At 47.3% G+C, this 14,608-nt stretch overlaps 1 protein-coding gene across 3 annotated transcripts in view; it reads right to left on the bottom strand.

The window, feature by feature from the left end:
- TANC1 (tetratricopeptide repeat, ankyrin repeat and coiled-coil containing 1) overlaps window positions 1-14,115 on the bottom strand; it is a 70,224-nt gene extending 56,109 nt beyond the window's left edge. The window contains exon 1 of one of the 3 annotated variants that reach the window (XM_042827219.1): window positions 14,064-14,115. The gene's annotated coding sequence lies outside the window, so the exon portion shown is untranslated. Of the gene's footprint in view, window positions 1-14,018 lie in introns of all 3 variants that reach the window. The other 2 variants (XM_042827221.1, XM_042827220.1) reach the window with 2 other exon arrangements.
- Window positions 14,116-14,608: the final 493 nt, after the last annotated feature.

Below are 14,608 nucleotides of genomic sequence, written 5' to 3'. Positions count from 1 at the left end.
AACAACACAACAACACAACAACACAACAACACAACAACACAACAACACAACACTGCTATGTTTAAAGTCTTGACTTTGCCCTGATACAGAACTGAGAAGAGCTCCCATTAAGAAGAAAGCAGGCAGTTTTAACAGGTGATACTTGACCAGTAAGATGATTACTAAGAACAAGTGTGTAAATTAATGCAAAAACATTTCAGCTGTAAGAAGCATCAGGCTTACAGGCTTTCATCCTGATTGGGGTGGGATTTCAACCAGCAGATTCCTGGAGCACACTGAGAATAACTTCCCTGTCCAGGGAAAGTGTTGCTGGACTTGGAGCTCACCAATGCAGAGCAGCTCATTAAAGAAATTAAGATTGGAGACACTCTGGCCTGTAGCAAACACGCCTTGTTTGAGTTCATGATCTCTAGGAATCTGGGCCTGATGAAGACTAGAGTCAGGACCCTGAACTTCAGGAGGGCAAACTTCTGGCTGTTTAAGAAACCACTGGATGAGATGCCCTGGGAAGCAGTCCTTAGGGGCAGAACAGAGCTGGCAACTCTCTAAGGATGCCTTTCTGACAGCACAAGAGCTCTCTGTCTCCCAGCACAAGAAATCAAGCAGAGGAGGCTGGAAAGCAACACGGCTGAGCAAGGACCTGCAGGTCAAACTGAGGGACAAGAAGGGCATCTGCAGGCAGTAGAAGCAGGAATGTGCATCCCAGAAAGAATACAGAGATGCAGCCTAAACATGCAGAGATGGAATCAGGAAAGCCAAAGTCCAGATGGAACTGAACCTGGCAGTGAACGTGAAAAATAATAAGGGACTCTATGGGTACATTAGTCAGAAGAGAAGGGCCAAGGAGAGTGTAGCCACTCTGAAAAAATGAGAAGGGAGAACTCCCTACAGAAGACAGTGGGAATGCTGAGCTTCTCAGTGAGTTCTTTGCCTCAATCTTCATTGGCATTCAGGCTTCTCAAACCTCTAATGTAGCTGAATCTTGAGGCAGGGGCTGGGGGAGCAAAATCACTCACACTGTAAGCAAAGAGCATGTCGCAGTATGCCTGATGAAACTGAATGTGTGCAAGTCCATGGGGCCAGACAACATGCACCCCAGAGTCCTAAACAAAAAGGCTGATATGCAGAAACAAAAAGGCAGCCACTCTCCATCATATTTGAAAAAGTCATGGCTGTCAGGCAAAATCCCTGGTGAGTGGAAAATGGGAAACATCACTGCCATTTTTCAGAAAGGGAGAAAAGGAGAGCCAGGGAACTGCAGGCTGGTGAGCCTGCTGTGTCTGGGAAGGTCATGGAACAGATCCTCTTGCAAGCGATGTTAAGCAACGTGAGAGGTGATCAGAGACGGCCAGATGAGGAAGCATGGAAAATCTCCTCACTATCGTGTTAGCTATTACAATGTGCATTTGCAGCGCCTGTTTCCCACCAGTCTGGTTTTAGATTCGACTTCCTAGATTTCGCAGGCACACCTATCCCATCCTGCAGTAGCTCTGCTTTCTGCTAATCTCTTTTATCCTACTGCTGATCATTTTGGCCAGTGTTCCCACAGAATGTGCTTCAGGGGATAATACTGTCTGTCTTTGCTTGATAGTTGTCCAAAAATTCTCAGTCAGGTGCCAGGTACTGCAGAAATTCCATTTACCAGATCAGTGAAGAAACCATCTTGCACTAAAGCAGACTAAGAGTACTAACAGAGCATGAAATCTTAACTTCCAGTGTTGTAAGCATCTGTTTAAACTAACCTGAATAATTCAATAGTGATGCTGATGAACCTCTGGATGACTCATTTATCTTGGGGATAACACACTTCCAAAAGAGGAGACACACAAACTTTAAGTTTCACAGCTGTTTTTCCACACATGAAAATCTATCTGACCATGGAGTAGTTGTAGATAAAGTTTGTTTTTCCCCTTCTTTTCCCACAGTCAAGTCTGTCCAGAGAAAATACCAAGACTGTAGCGATGTACAAATGTACAGTTTCCTATAGAATTTCCTCTTTCTTCAGTTAAGACTGAAAACATGATGCTACTTGTCCTAATTCATCAAATGTATCCTAGCTATCTAGCCTTTCTGAACCTTACCTCCTGGGTCCTGTTATTTGCAAGACGAATCACACTTCATTCATCTCATTTAGACTAATTCACTGTCATCAGAGCTGTTTTCTCCCTTACATCATATCTTTACATTCCACACAAGTATATTACCCTCTCTAACATTCCACTGCCTTTTATTTCTAGATTTAATGAATTTCCTTTCCTTTCCTCCAACTTTCCAAGACATGGATCAGCATACACAGATCATGCACTAAAATAAGTTCTTGCTTCAGGGACAGGTGTGTGTGCCTGGAGAAAACAAGATAATGCAGGATGGAGCAGAGGAAGACTCCCTGCTGCTTGCCTTCAGCAATAAAACTCGCTTCAAGAAAATTTAGAGATAAAACAAAAAAAAATTGGCCCTCCCCTCAGCGGAAAGCCACTATTTGAAGAGGTATTCCAGACAGAAATAAGGTCACAAGGTTAATAAGTCTTGAAGAAACACATAAGAATCCCAGCCAGCAGTCCCAGGAACCATGGATGGCACATACAGTTTCCATTAGGGCAGGAATTAGCAAATAAATGAAATAAATGCAATCACTGGTTTTTACTTTTTTTTTTTCCCCCTACGGCCATAATAGCGACTTTTATCCCATCTTTCTCTGTCCCACTATGTCAAATATGGAAAGTGCAACAAAGCTGCTACTTTTAAATCTATTATGAAAGGGTCAAAACATCAGGCAAGAAAGAATTCATCACTCCCCCGCTGGCAGAACAGACACCCAGCACACAATATGTCAGTAGAAAATCAAAAACCTAAAATTAGATGAAAAATAGGTCAGAAGCTGCCATTTCAGCTTGAACAGTTTACAGAAAATGAACGGAAGACAAAAATCCTGCTAACCAAAATCTTGACCCAACTCATCCTAATTGGGTCTTATTTTACTCAGCAGTTACATACTTACACGGTGACAGCACCATTTCATCTAGAAAGTATGGAATATTAGGAGCGTGGAAATAACAAGTGTCTCCAGTTTCTCAGCTGCCCTAGATACAGCCCTCATTTCCAGATGAACATCAACAAGCTGCTCGTAAAACAACACAGCCATCCACTTCAAGCAGCCAAAAGTAAACGCAATGCAGAATGCAATCATCTTACATTATAGAGCCTGCAGTTCAAACAGCTTAGTCGGCAAAGTCCTCTTCCTTCAGCCCTCAACATGGCATCAGTTAAACCTGCCTCCTCCACAGACATTGTTTCATAATCCATAAAACTGATTGAGCAAAGTAGAAACGGGGACAGATCTATTATCAGTATCTATATTACTTCTTGACCCCAGCACGTCAGCTGACTCCCTTGACCATCCAGCATCATGCAGCTTTCAGTAATGCTGTTAAAAGAGACCTGCGTTCCTCAATTTCTAAAACAAAAAAAAAGAAAAAAAAGGACTACAAGTACTATTAATGCCGAAGAAATCAATCTAGAGGTTAACAAATATAATTACAGTTAAGAGGCAATAACCAAAAGTAATGTATCTTTTGCAGGAAAGTATTACTATTGGACAGGCTACAAACTTTACCATTATCAGGCTGACTGGCCACACATCAAGTCTAATAATCTCAAGTAGGACGTACAAAGGGCTCTAACACCTTCTGACCAGGGGACTCTCTTCTTTGTGCTGCAGCACCAGGCAGGAGTCAGGTTTCCATCTCACGTCCAGCCCAATGACATTCCACTTCATATCTGCATGGCAACACAACCCTACCAGCTGATACCGAAGCACTGCCTGGCTTTTGGATTCCTCACCCTTCAAAACTCATACAGCTGTCTCCAGTAGCTCTGCATGCAGTCATCTGCAGACAATATGCAATTTTATACTCTCCTCCATAGGAGGAAGGAGCCAATTTAGCAGAGAGCAAAACAACGTAACATCAGATGAATTCTTATAGCTTTTGATAGAGGACATTCCTTCAAGGTGGTCAGTGCTTCCTTGTCAGATAGCGTACAACAGAGGTGCTACTGTAACTATCCAGGACAGAATCGGCTTACCCATAATTGAATTTTGTTGAAGTCATACAATTTCTACTCAGCATTCCCAGAAAGGATGGCAAAGCTCTCCAGCCACACCATGATAAGCAGGCAAGGGCTGCATTTTCCTCACGTCACTACTAAGATGACTACAAAGCCCACACAATGATATTTTTGCTAACGACTTGAACTTTTCTAGGCGTACTAAAAATCATTAAGATCCATATGCTTAACAAACAAACTACTGTGGCTGAGACAGGCGAACAGCCCTCTGCTTGTTTATTGTGGTGTTTACAATACAGCTCACATAAATAGTACTTTATTTGTTTCTCTGTTTCAACTGCTTTAAAACTCAAGGGGAGGAAACAAACTATGCCACGTGAAGAGAATTAATATCTTTGTTAGGGAGAAACCTATCTGGGTATACACCTGCGGTACTAGCATGGAGTCTTTTTGTATTTAAGATGTGCATCTGTAACTCAGAACTCGCAAAGCAATCACTTTCAAACACTAACATGTGACTTTTGTTCTTTTTCAGTACAAAGGCCATCAACTAAGTTCATTTAAACTGAAAAAGAAAGAAAGAAGAGCACCATTAACTATCTTTATCAAAATTAGACTTGGCTAAAATGAGTCACGTTGAGAATTTCACTGGACATTGGTAAGCCAAGGAGGTTCTCACTACAGTGCTCTTGGCAATATAAAAAAAATTGACTTCAGAGTGATTTAACTCTACACGTCTCTTCTTGAAATAATTAAGATAGCATGTGGTCCAGCAAACATGCTGATTTCCGGATTTGTTTCTTTCGTCTACAGTTACATATAACAAATAACAAAGACAGAAAGCATTAGGCAGCTCCAGACCGAGATACATCACTCTACCAGCAGGCTGTACACAAGCAAGCTGCATGACTGAAGTCACAACTTCAAAAAGGGGATGTTTTTGTATGCCTGAAATGCCAGCTGCCCTATCTTGCCTGACAGTGGCACCACGGCTTACATGAAAGCAAAAATCACTATTTCCAAAGGCTTGTAATAGATCGACTGATGAACGTTTTAAAAGAAGAAAACAAGTTCCTTCCAAGTATTGTATGGAATCACCTGACACTGAGCCAAAGCTGGCACTAATGCAACCTGGCAGCATGCAATTAGAGGTGCACGATAACCAGAGGAAAGCACTGAGGGACATCACATGAAAATGCACGCTTACTATCTAGAAATGAAGGCTTCTTCAGTTTTTTTTTCCATCCACTGAAAAGCAAATTCACACCAACAGTAGGAAGGAGTCCAGCCAAAATCCTGCGGCACCAGCAGTGTGCCAGCACCTGCTCCCTGCCAGATGTCACTGCCCAGCGCTGCCTCTCCTTCAGGAGCTTCGGCCACGTCCGCAGGACAAGTCCTGACAGAGAAGACTGCAGATTCTTCCACTGACACATGAAGGACATTAGCCAGCAAGATTACCGACAGCATTCATGAAGCACCACCGTCCCCACCTGAGCGAAGCAAAGCACCAGACAGCTGCTCTGTCGGCACAGCCCTCTACACTGCAGGCCTGCCGATGAAGGCACACAGCTTCTGGGCAGCCTCCGGCCCCAGGAGCGCCACATGGGAGGGGGGACTGCAGCTCAGCCATGCCGACCAGATACTGCAGGACATCCCTCTGAAAACCCTAGCCATAGACAAGCCAACACTGTCCAAGTTTCTGTCACGTTCAGAGCCCAGAAAAGGCAGCTTTTCATTACCATACCTACTTTCCAAGTTTGCAATGATCTCTATGCTTGAGATTTGCTTTGAGATTTGTTTCTTCATTAGAGTTACATCTTATAGCTGAGATCAGATGATAAGTGGTACCATGCAATAACAGCTTGAAATACGTATAATGGCCAAAACTACCAATGCTCACTAAATCACAGTATGGATGCAGTTGTAAGGGACCTCTGGATGTCATCCGGTCCGGCCCCTTGCTCAAACAGAGCAAGCCACACAAGGAAATCTTAGAAACCTGAGAACCTTAGAAATTCAGACATTTATTTCAGAGAACACAACTGCCTAACTGGATCTGTTAACGAACGCTTAAAATAATTAGGCAAGACAACTACAAAGTGACCCTAAAAACACGAGAAAAACAGCAGCACAAGGATCCCATGGCAGGTACAGAAGGAAGAACCACACCTTTGAATCGGAACACACTGTTGGATTGGCTCAGCTATCTCCTGAAATCTCACCATAGGAATGCAGCAAAACAGAAATATTCCCTTCCCTGCTTCCTGCCTCACATACTGGGATGCCTTCTGTCTCCTGCAAAATGCAAACTTTCTGGTTTTAGTTGCTTGATCATGCTCTTCAATGAGCAAGCCTCAGACATTCCTGTACAGCGTGAGCTACAAGGAAATACCAACATCCATATTTTTTCAGTTCATTCTCAACTGAAGCACTTACCGTTTGAATGTACAATTAAGTAGCATGAAGAGCACATGTTACACTGTTAAAAACAAGCCCTGTTTGAACACATCTGATAAGCAGTTCCCATCACAAAAGATGGACATGGATTTAGCAGAGGGTTGGAGGCTTTCTTGCCAGCACTCCCTTCACGCAAGCAGACCTGTGAAGTAGCACTGACTGCCGGGAGGGAGCTCTGCAGCACCTCTGCCACAGAGACAGCCTGCAGGACCAGGAGTGTTCAGCCTGCAAGAGAGAAGGATCCGGAGAGAACTCACTGCAGCCTTCCAGTGCTCAAGGGGCTGCAGGAAGACAGGAGAGGGACTTCTCACACAGAGTGCAGTGATAGGACACAGGGAACGGTTTTAAACTAACCTAGGTCGGTTTTAACCCCAACTTCTGGTGACTTAGGTCCAATGCGAGGAAAAAGTTCTTTCTCCAGAGGGCAGTGAGGCCCTGGCACCGCTGCCCAGAGCTGTGGGTGCCCCAGCTCACGGATTGATGGGGGGCAGCCAGCCCAGGGCAGGGATGGGGCTGGTGGGGGGCTCTGGGGTCCCTCCCAACCCAGTTGAGCTGTGACTGCACGAAATCAATGAGAACACTCACAAGCTGCATAAATGCTTTGGGTATCACTCCTTGCCAGCAGGAAGTCTGTGACAGGGTTCAGAAGAGGGACAAGAAGATATGTACAACCTCCCACTTTGTTCTTGAAGAAAAATTAAAGGCTTGTCTATACAAGGTAAAAAGTGCTTCACATTCACACTCCACATTATTCTGCAGTAACAGTCTGGTACAGACAAGATCATACATGCTCTTACCAAAACTACAGAATACCTGGCAAGCCTGTATTTATTAAATTTTACACTTGCTCTGCTGCTTTCAGCAATTAAGCAGCCAAGCACCACTGAGAGCCTCTAATTCCCATGTCAGAAAGCATTTCCTCCACAGGCAAGTGTCCAAAAAAACAAAAATAACTGAAATCCTCAAAACCAGAATTTACCAACACACACTGTATCCTTTAAACATCAATTATTCATTACCCCCTTCGATCTACCCAGATCTTCAAAAGTTTGCCAAGACAGCACATGAGGCTTCACCTTCGCCAGCAGATGGAATGCTTGCAAGTCCCACTGCAATCTGATGAACTGAGTTCACTGATTTATAGAGTGAAAAGATGCAAGAGCAAGAGACTGAAATTAACAAGAATGCACTTAGCTCAGAACTTTGAAGGAAAGGAAAGGGACTGTTTAAAGCTCTCCCTTGACCAAGCCAGGCTCACTAGGAGGAAAGCAATTTTTTTTCCTGGTGAAAATAGGAGGGGAAAAAAAACATAGGAAGAATGTGATTTGTAGCAGATAGCAGGACATGGTTAGATTGCTCAGAAGCAGACAGAGACACTGCGGAGCACAGCAGCTGCACAGTTGCCCCACCGACACAGGGACCTCTCAGGAGCCCGTTCCTGGTGTGCACTGCAGCGGCACGGCGTGCAGCAGAGGAACAGCAGCCTGGGAGAGCCCATGTGCCACTCAGGAACAAAACCCCCTCCTAAGAAATCCTTCTGAAATCCTCTGGTGCAGCCCCTCACAGTGCTGTCGACTCCAGCAGAACAAAATCTCTTACTGCCTGCCCTCGCCCTCCTTTCAGACTGTCTTTTAGAGAAAAAGTGCAGAATTTTCATCAGGAAAAATAAAATATTGGGTTGTTAATCTTCCTAAAGTTTCAAAATATATCTGGTTGCACCGAATGAGTGTAGATTTACTTTCATGAAGTGTACCATCACCCACTGACTGACTTGCTGCAAACTTACAGAACACAAGTAGCACAAACAGAGCAAAGTGCAGCTGCACACACCAGCACTGCCACCCCGCAGCTTTATGTGCATCAAGGAATTCTCCAGTCAAGCATTACTTTCTGACTTCATACTGGAAGGCACGTGTCTCCTCCATTCCACTTCTACCATGTTTAACTTCATTGAGGAAAGGAAATCTTTCCCCTGATGCCTTCTAATTGTTTCTGCAACTTTTCAAGACAACTCCTTCATGCACACGAGGAGTCTATACTGCCAGTTGGACAGTGCTAAGATTTTACTCCATCATAGCAAAATCATGCTTACAGATTGTGACCGGGACATTTCTCTCTTTTTTCTTGATATTTTCAGTTTCTGGCAAATACTGCAAAAAAAACCCCTTTTTGATGTCAGTGGGAATCCAGCCAGCGCAGAACAGACCTTGAAGCACATTAACGATCAATTCAACTCAAAGGCATTTCTGATGCAAACCACAGAACAGTCCCCTCCAGAGCTGCATTAGGAATATTTTATGTTTTGTTATTACTGTCCAAAACAAAAACAACCAAACCAAACACTTATACCAAAACAAAAGGACCTATCCACAACCAGACTCTCCAGCAGCTTCTCTTACTTAAATTTCAGAAATCAAAGGTTATATTCTACTTCTGTCTATTCTTATGTTTATACTGTTCAAATCCTAACTTGTTAAAGCCTGGGCAGAAATGGAAATCCAGAGAAAAGGACAGCTATTAAAGAAAGAAATGGGCTGCCTTCCTCGACTCATACGTCCCTGAAAAAGAGAAGCAGTCTTTACCCAAATTCTCGCATTTTTCCAGATCAAACAAAGCTTGTTTTAGAGACGTTTAACCCAGTCTCTGTCTATTCCAGTAATTAAAGCACTCCTGCTGTTCTGTTCTGAGTGCAACAGCTCTGAATCTGGCTCATAACTACCAGCTTTTGACACATCACAGATATTTAATAATTAATACAATTAAGTACATGGCAGCAAAGTTCCAGCAGAACCTCGGACTGCATTTAAAGAAGCAAAGTGCTGTGAGGCAAACAGAGCTCCTCCAGCCCAACTGCAGCCATGGAGCTGCTGCTCACATTTACACACACATCAAACACTTCTGTCAGGGCGTTTCCTGTGCTGCTAACAAGTTGCAGCTTCTCTCCTGCTGGATCTAAATTTAACCAAGACTAAGATCAAGTCTTCATTTACCTTTTTTTTTTTTGGTTGTTGTTAATTAGCACCCCTCTTTTCTCCTCCTCCAAAAAACACAACCACAGCAAATCAGGCAATACACACAACCTGGACACAGTGCAGCGGCCATTCAACAGGCACATTCATTTTTAGAACTATTAATTACCAAATGCTTAAAACACGCAGCAAACAAGGAGCAGACGCTCACCTTGTCACCCTGCACATTTCTGGCACCTTGTATGCTGCTACATACAGATAACATGAGCACTGTGCCCTTCCAGTGCTTGAGGGGAGCTTATGAACAGGAGGGAAATCAATCTTGTACACGGGCAGATTGTGACAGGACAAGGGGAGTGTCTTTAACTGAAAGAGGGGAGATTTAGGTCAGACGTGAGGAGGAAATTCTATACCTGGCAGGCAGTGAGGCCCAGCAATGCTGCCCAGAGCTGAGGCGTCCTGTCCCTGGAGGTGCCCCAGGCCATGGATGGGCCCTGGGCAGCCGGAGCTGGGGGGCAGCCGGAGCTGGGGGGCAGCCGGAGCTGGGGGGCAGCCAGAGCTGGGGGGGGCAGCCAGCCCACGGCAGGGCTGGGCTGAGGGGTCCCTTCCAGCCCAACCGTGCTGTGTGCTTAGTGACACTTGCCAACGGTATGAATATGTGTAAAAACAAATGGCCTTCACAGCAGTAGCCAGAAGTTCAACGACAAGCCAAGGCTTCTCAATGCAGCCAAGAACACCTTGCTACCTGCGCTGGAGGAATAACCACATCAGCAGCTCTGGTCAAGCCTGAAAGACTGCTAGTGAAGTCTTTCGATTTGGTTACAAACATGCAAATTCTTGAATATTACTGAGCAAGACAGGGAGAACACACAGGTAGGAACAGGAAGAAACACTCTGAAGTGAAGGAGATTCTACACCAGTGCTGCTGCCCTCGGCCGTGTCCCCACGCACCGCAGGGCTCCAGGCGCCCACCTGCAGGTCCCTGCTCCAGCCCTGCACTCCTGCTCACCTGGCACTGTTCTTTGATAGCTTAATTCCTGCCATGCTGCAGTAGGATGCCTAATTTTTAGAAAAAAGCTGAATTTGAGCAATTCAACTGCTAATGAGAGGACAAGCTACTGCAGGCAAAGTGACACTGCAACAGCTCTGTAGGTTGCAGATAATTTTCTACTACTACTGTGTTTTAGAGATCTAGAACATGGCAATCCACGTCTATATTGATAATGCACAAGTCCTAACTTTAACACAGCACCATGAAGCTTAGGAGGCTGATAAAAACTGCACAGAAAGATTTAAAATATGTATCTGTAGCTTGGTACTTCTAAGGGTATTTACGATAACCAGAACCAGAAGTTGCACTTAGCTTTCCAATTTCATACCCTCCAGATGTAATTGAAAATTTTCAAGTCTCATCCTAACTCTAGATCAAATTAAAAAAGAGAAATTAAATGAAGAGCAGATGTACACAATGACTTGCTGAGCCCTGCTGCCAACTTCAACACCAAGATGCACGTAGGAGCTCTTGACTTGACCTCAAAGACATTTGAATTTCTGCTAACATCAATGCAAACTGGTTGCACACTGACACTGCTGAGCTGATCTGTGCTTAAGGCCTTGTTAGAATCCGGCGCTGAAGGCACTGTAGTCTGTGCAGCAAAGCAAACTGCTCACGGAGCTCTGCAGCAGTGACCTGCCACGCACCAGGCATTGTGAGGAACCCGGCTGCACCGCAGAGCACATCACCTGCATCCCAGTTAGGGAATATTAACCCAGATGGAGAAGACAAAACAAAGGAAATAAAACTTGGAGATGCCACTACCACAGAAATAAAACATTCCAGCAACTGCTGCCAGTCAGTTACTCTCCTAGCAGCGGAGAAAAAGCTGTAAAAGGTACTTGGCATCACTTGGCCTTCTGCATCCACTCTTACAAACACCACTTTGGCACAGGAGCACCTCCACACATCACACAGGAAGACCAAGTACTGCAAAACATAATGTTCCAGTTCCAAAGCGCTCTATGGAAGGAGCCTATGGCTCAGTAGGCCTCTTGTCAGCGAGTGGAGGAGAAGAAACAAAAACCCTACAAGGGTATCAGAGAAATAGGACATTACAAAGTTGGAGCCATTCCATTTCTATTATCTACACAGTGTGTGCTTCCAGATGCAGATTTGGAAAGGATGAAAGAGAAAGAAGCTCGCACAGTTGTGTAGTAGCTAGACAGGACAGAAGCCTACAATAACCACAAGGCACACTCCACAGGGTTAGTCCATTTATGAAGCTGGAAGGAGGAAAGTAGCAGAAAAAAGCAACAGGACTATTCGCTAGGGTAAGGAGAAAAAGGCAGAGCATTTTGCTGAAGCACAGCACTGGATGGCAGAAGATCTGCCCTCTGGCTCACAGTGGGCAGCAGTTCCCATCCACAGGACTGTCGCCATTACATTCACACACAGTGGCCTCAGGGAGGCCAAATACAGAGCAGCAAGCACAGCGAGACCCCTGCAGTGTGTTTTAGACATGGACAAACCTCTGGTAAGCATGCTGACATCCTTATCAGCTAAATATACTGCATATTAAAGGTTTTGATCAATCACACTAAATAATGCATTTTAAAAGAATAAGAGACAGCACGGGAAGCTGGTGCATTAGTATCAGATAACACACCAGATATTTTCCACTAATGAGCAACTAGCTCAGTTTTCCCCTCCACATGCTTTACTGTGCTTTTCTTATTATTCACAAGGCAGTTTTCTAACAGCACCGCCTCCTGCACACAAACATTCACAAGGCTGTGTGCATTTGTGGGGCTGTATGCATTTTCCTTTTTTTACTGCAACAGCTTTGTGATAAATAAACTGCACAGCCCCCACACAGCGCAGGCAGCGCTGACGCAGCCCTCAAAGCTTCCAGATGTGGAACCCAGAGCCGACCCTTCCCTGTTTCCGGCAGGACATGGCAATCCAGCTTCTGGCAAGACCTGAAATACCAAACTTTGTCAGAACAGCAGCTCTACAGGAAAACTTTATGCATAGAGCCACAATTATACGTCCTAACTTACAGCCACGTCTACCAGCGTCATTACAACAGCCAGCAGAGCGGGCTGATGCCTTCAGACACAGCAGAGTTTGAAACCTTGCCGATCCATCCTTCACCTTCACAGAGAGATTTAATCCTGATGACAATACAAAGTTCAGCTGAAGAAAAACAGTAATTCTGTGAAGATTGCTTAGCTGTCTCCAGAAGTGTGTGCTCAGACCACAAAGTTGCTATGGCATCAACTCCAGGCCTGTGGTCTGACACACAAAATGCCTTTTTCCTAAGGACTGTTGTGGGAAGCCGAGCACTTTGGCTGAGAACCAAATATGTTTTGGCTCTATAGCAGATATCATTTACTGCCACTCGGACATTCCAGCGGTTAGCTGCAGTGAGGCAGCAGGACAGCCAGCATCTCAGCATGCCCATGTCAACGCAGCCCTACGCGCTCCACGCCAGCATCGGCACACAGGAACCATATCCATGCTTTCTCTGTTTACCAGCATTATTTAATGTCACAGCACTATATTCCCATCACTTCAGCACCAGACCAGTACAAACAGGAGAGAGGTAAGCTTTTGGCAGCTGCGTATCAAACCGCAACGGGAGGAAATTCTGCAGGATGCAAGATATTGCACTGATTTCCCTTATTTCCTGGTCCTTTTAATTATATAACCATCAGGATGTTTTTTTCAAGTGGCAGCTAGCAACAATGTGAGCTCACACGGGATTTCTGCAAACAATGAACGAGGGCCGAACAGTCCTGCAGCAACCTGGGGCGGCCCGGGCAGTCCGACAGCCCGTACGGACATCGCCGCCTCTCGCCGGCATCCAGCGGCCGCACAAGCCCGCAGCACACCCGGCTCCACGGACAGCATCGCCCGCCGCGTCCCCGCGGCACAGCTCCGAACCGCTCCGAGCACCGCCCCGTCTCAGCGCCGGGGGGCCGGGCCGCAGCACAGCGGGTGTGCGGGACAAGCGGGGAGCTCGGCTACAGCAATCGCTGAGAGCGATCGCTGGGGACCCGTACCGTCCTCCGTCCGACCGGTACGCGTTACTCGGGTAGAGCGGTCCTTAAATAACGCCACCGAGAATGCAGAAAGCTTCGGAGAGCGCGCCTGAAAGCACGAGCGGCATTATCCGTACTGCCGACGTTAGGGCCGATCCCGGCCCTGCAGGCACTGCCCTCACACCGCGCTCCGGCCCGCCGCGCAACTTCGGCCGTCAGCGGCAGCTCGAGGATCGGCCCGGCGCCGCCTCGTTCCCGCTTCGCTGTTAGAAAAGTAGCAGCGAAAGACCCAAGTTTTCGGAGCGCGGGACCTTCCCTCCCAGCCGCCCTCCGCGAAGGGACGGAACCGCCCGCAGGCGTGCGGGGCAGGCGGAAGCCGAGCGGCGCCCAGGCCCGGCCTCGCCTCGCGGCGCCCGCCCGGCTCAGGATCCCCGCCCGGCCCCGAACTTTCGCTCGCGCCGCGCCCGGCCCCGCGCGGACCCTCACCGGGGAGGAGGAGAAGGAGGAGAGGAGGAGGAGCGCCGCGCTCACCTCCGCCGCCGGGCCCGGCTCTGCTCGCCCGAGGGCTCCGCGGCCCGGGCCGGCGCCAGGCGGGCAGGCGGCGGGATGAGCTCAGCGCCAGGCGGCAGTCCCCGCCCCGCACCCCACGGCCGCCCTCCACGGGAGCGGCTCCGCAGGGCGGGGCGGGCCGTGTTCCGCCTCGGCGCGGCCCCGGCGGGCGGCCTCGCAGCGCGCTGCCGGCAGGCGGAGGGGCGGGGCGGGGCGGGGTGCAGTGCAGCCCGGAGCGCTGCGACCTTCGGGGGAGCTCGGGCAGGGAAGCTCCTGAGCGGCCCCGGAGCCCCTTGGGTTTCCTAAGCGTAATTCGGGCGCGCGGCGCCCATGCTCAGTCGTTCGAACACGTTTTATTCCGTAATGTCTTTCTCGTGTTTTGCTACGGCTTGCCCGAATGTCACCGAGCTCGGCTAGGTGAGGAGCGTTGAAAGCACTCATGCCGCTCGGGCCGGGGCACTAATGCTCCGAACGCACGGCCCGGCAGGAGGGGCGAGAACCGCGGTCGCACCTGACGCAGCACAGCG

Source organism: Centrocercus urophasianus, unplaced genomic scaffold (assembly GCF_019232065.1).
Source record: "Centrocercus urophasianus isolate 14NV4802_14NV808 unplaced genomic scaffold, USGS_Curo_1.0 seq_28, whole genome shotgun sequence".
In the NCBI taxonomy this organism is placed as follows: domain Eukaryota; kingdom Metazoa; phylum Chordata; class Aves; order Galliformes; family Phasianidae; genus Centrocercus; species Centrocercus urophasianus.
Note: the sequence above shows the minus strand (reverse complement) of the source record. Positions and strands in the feature narration are given on the sequence as shown.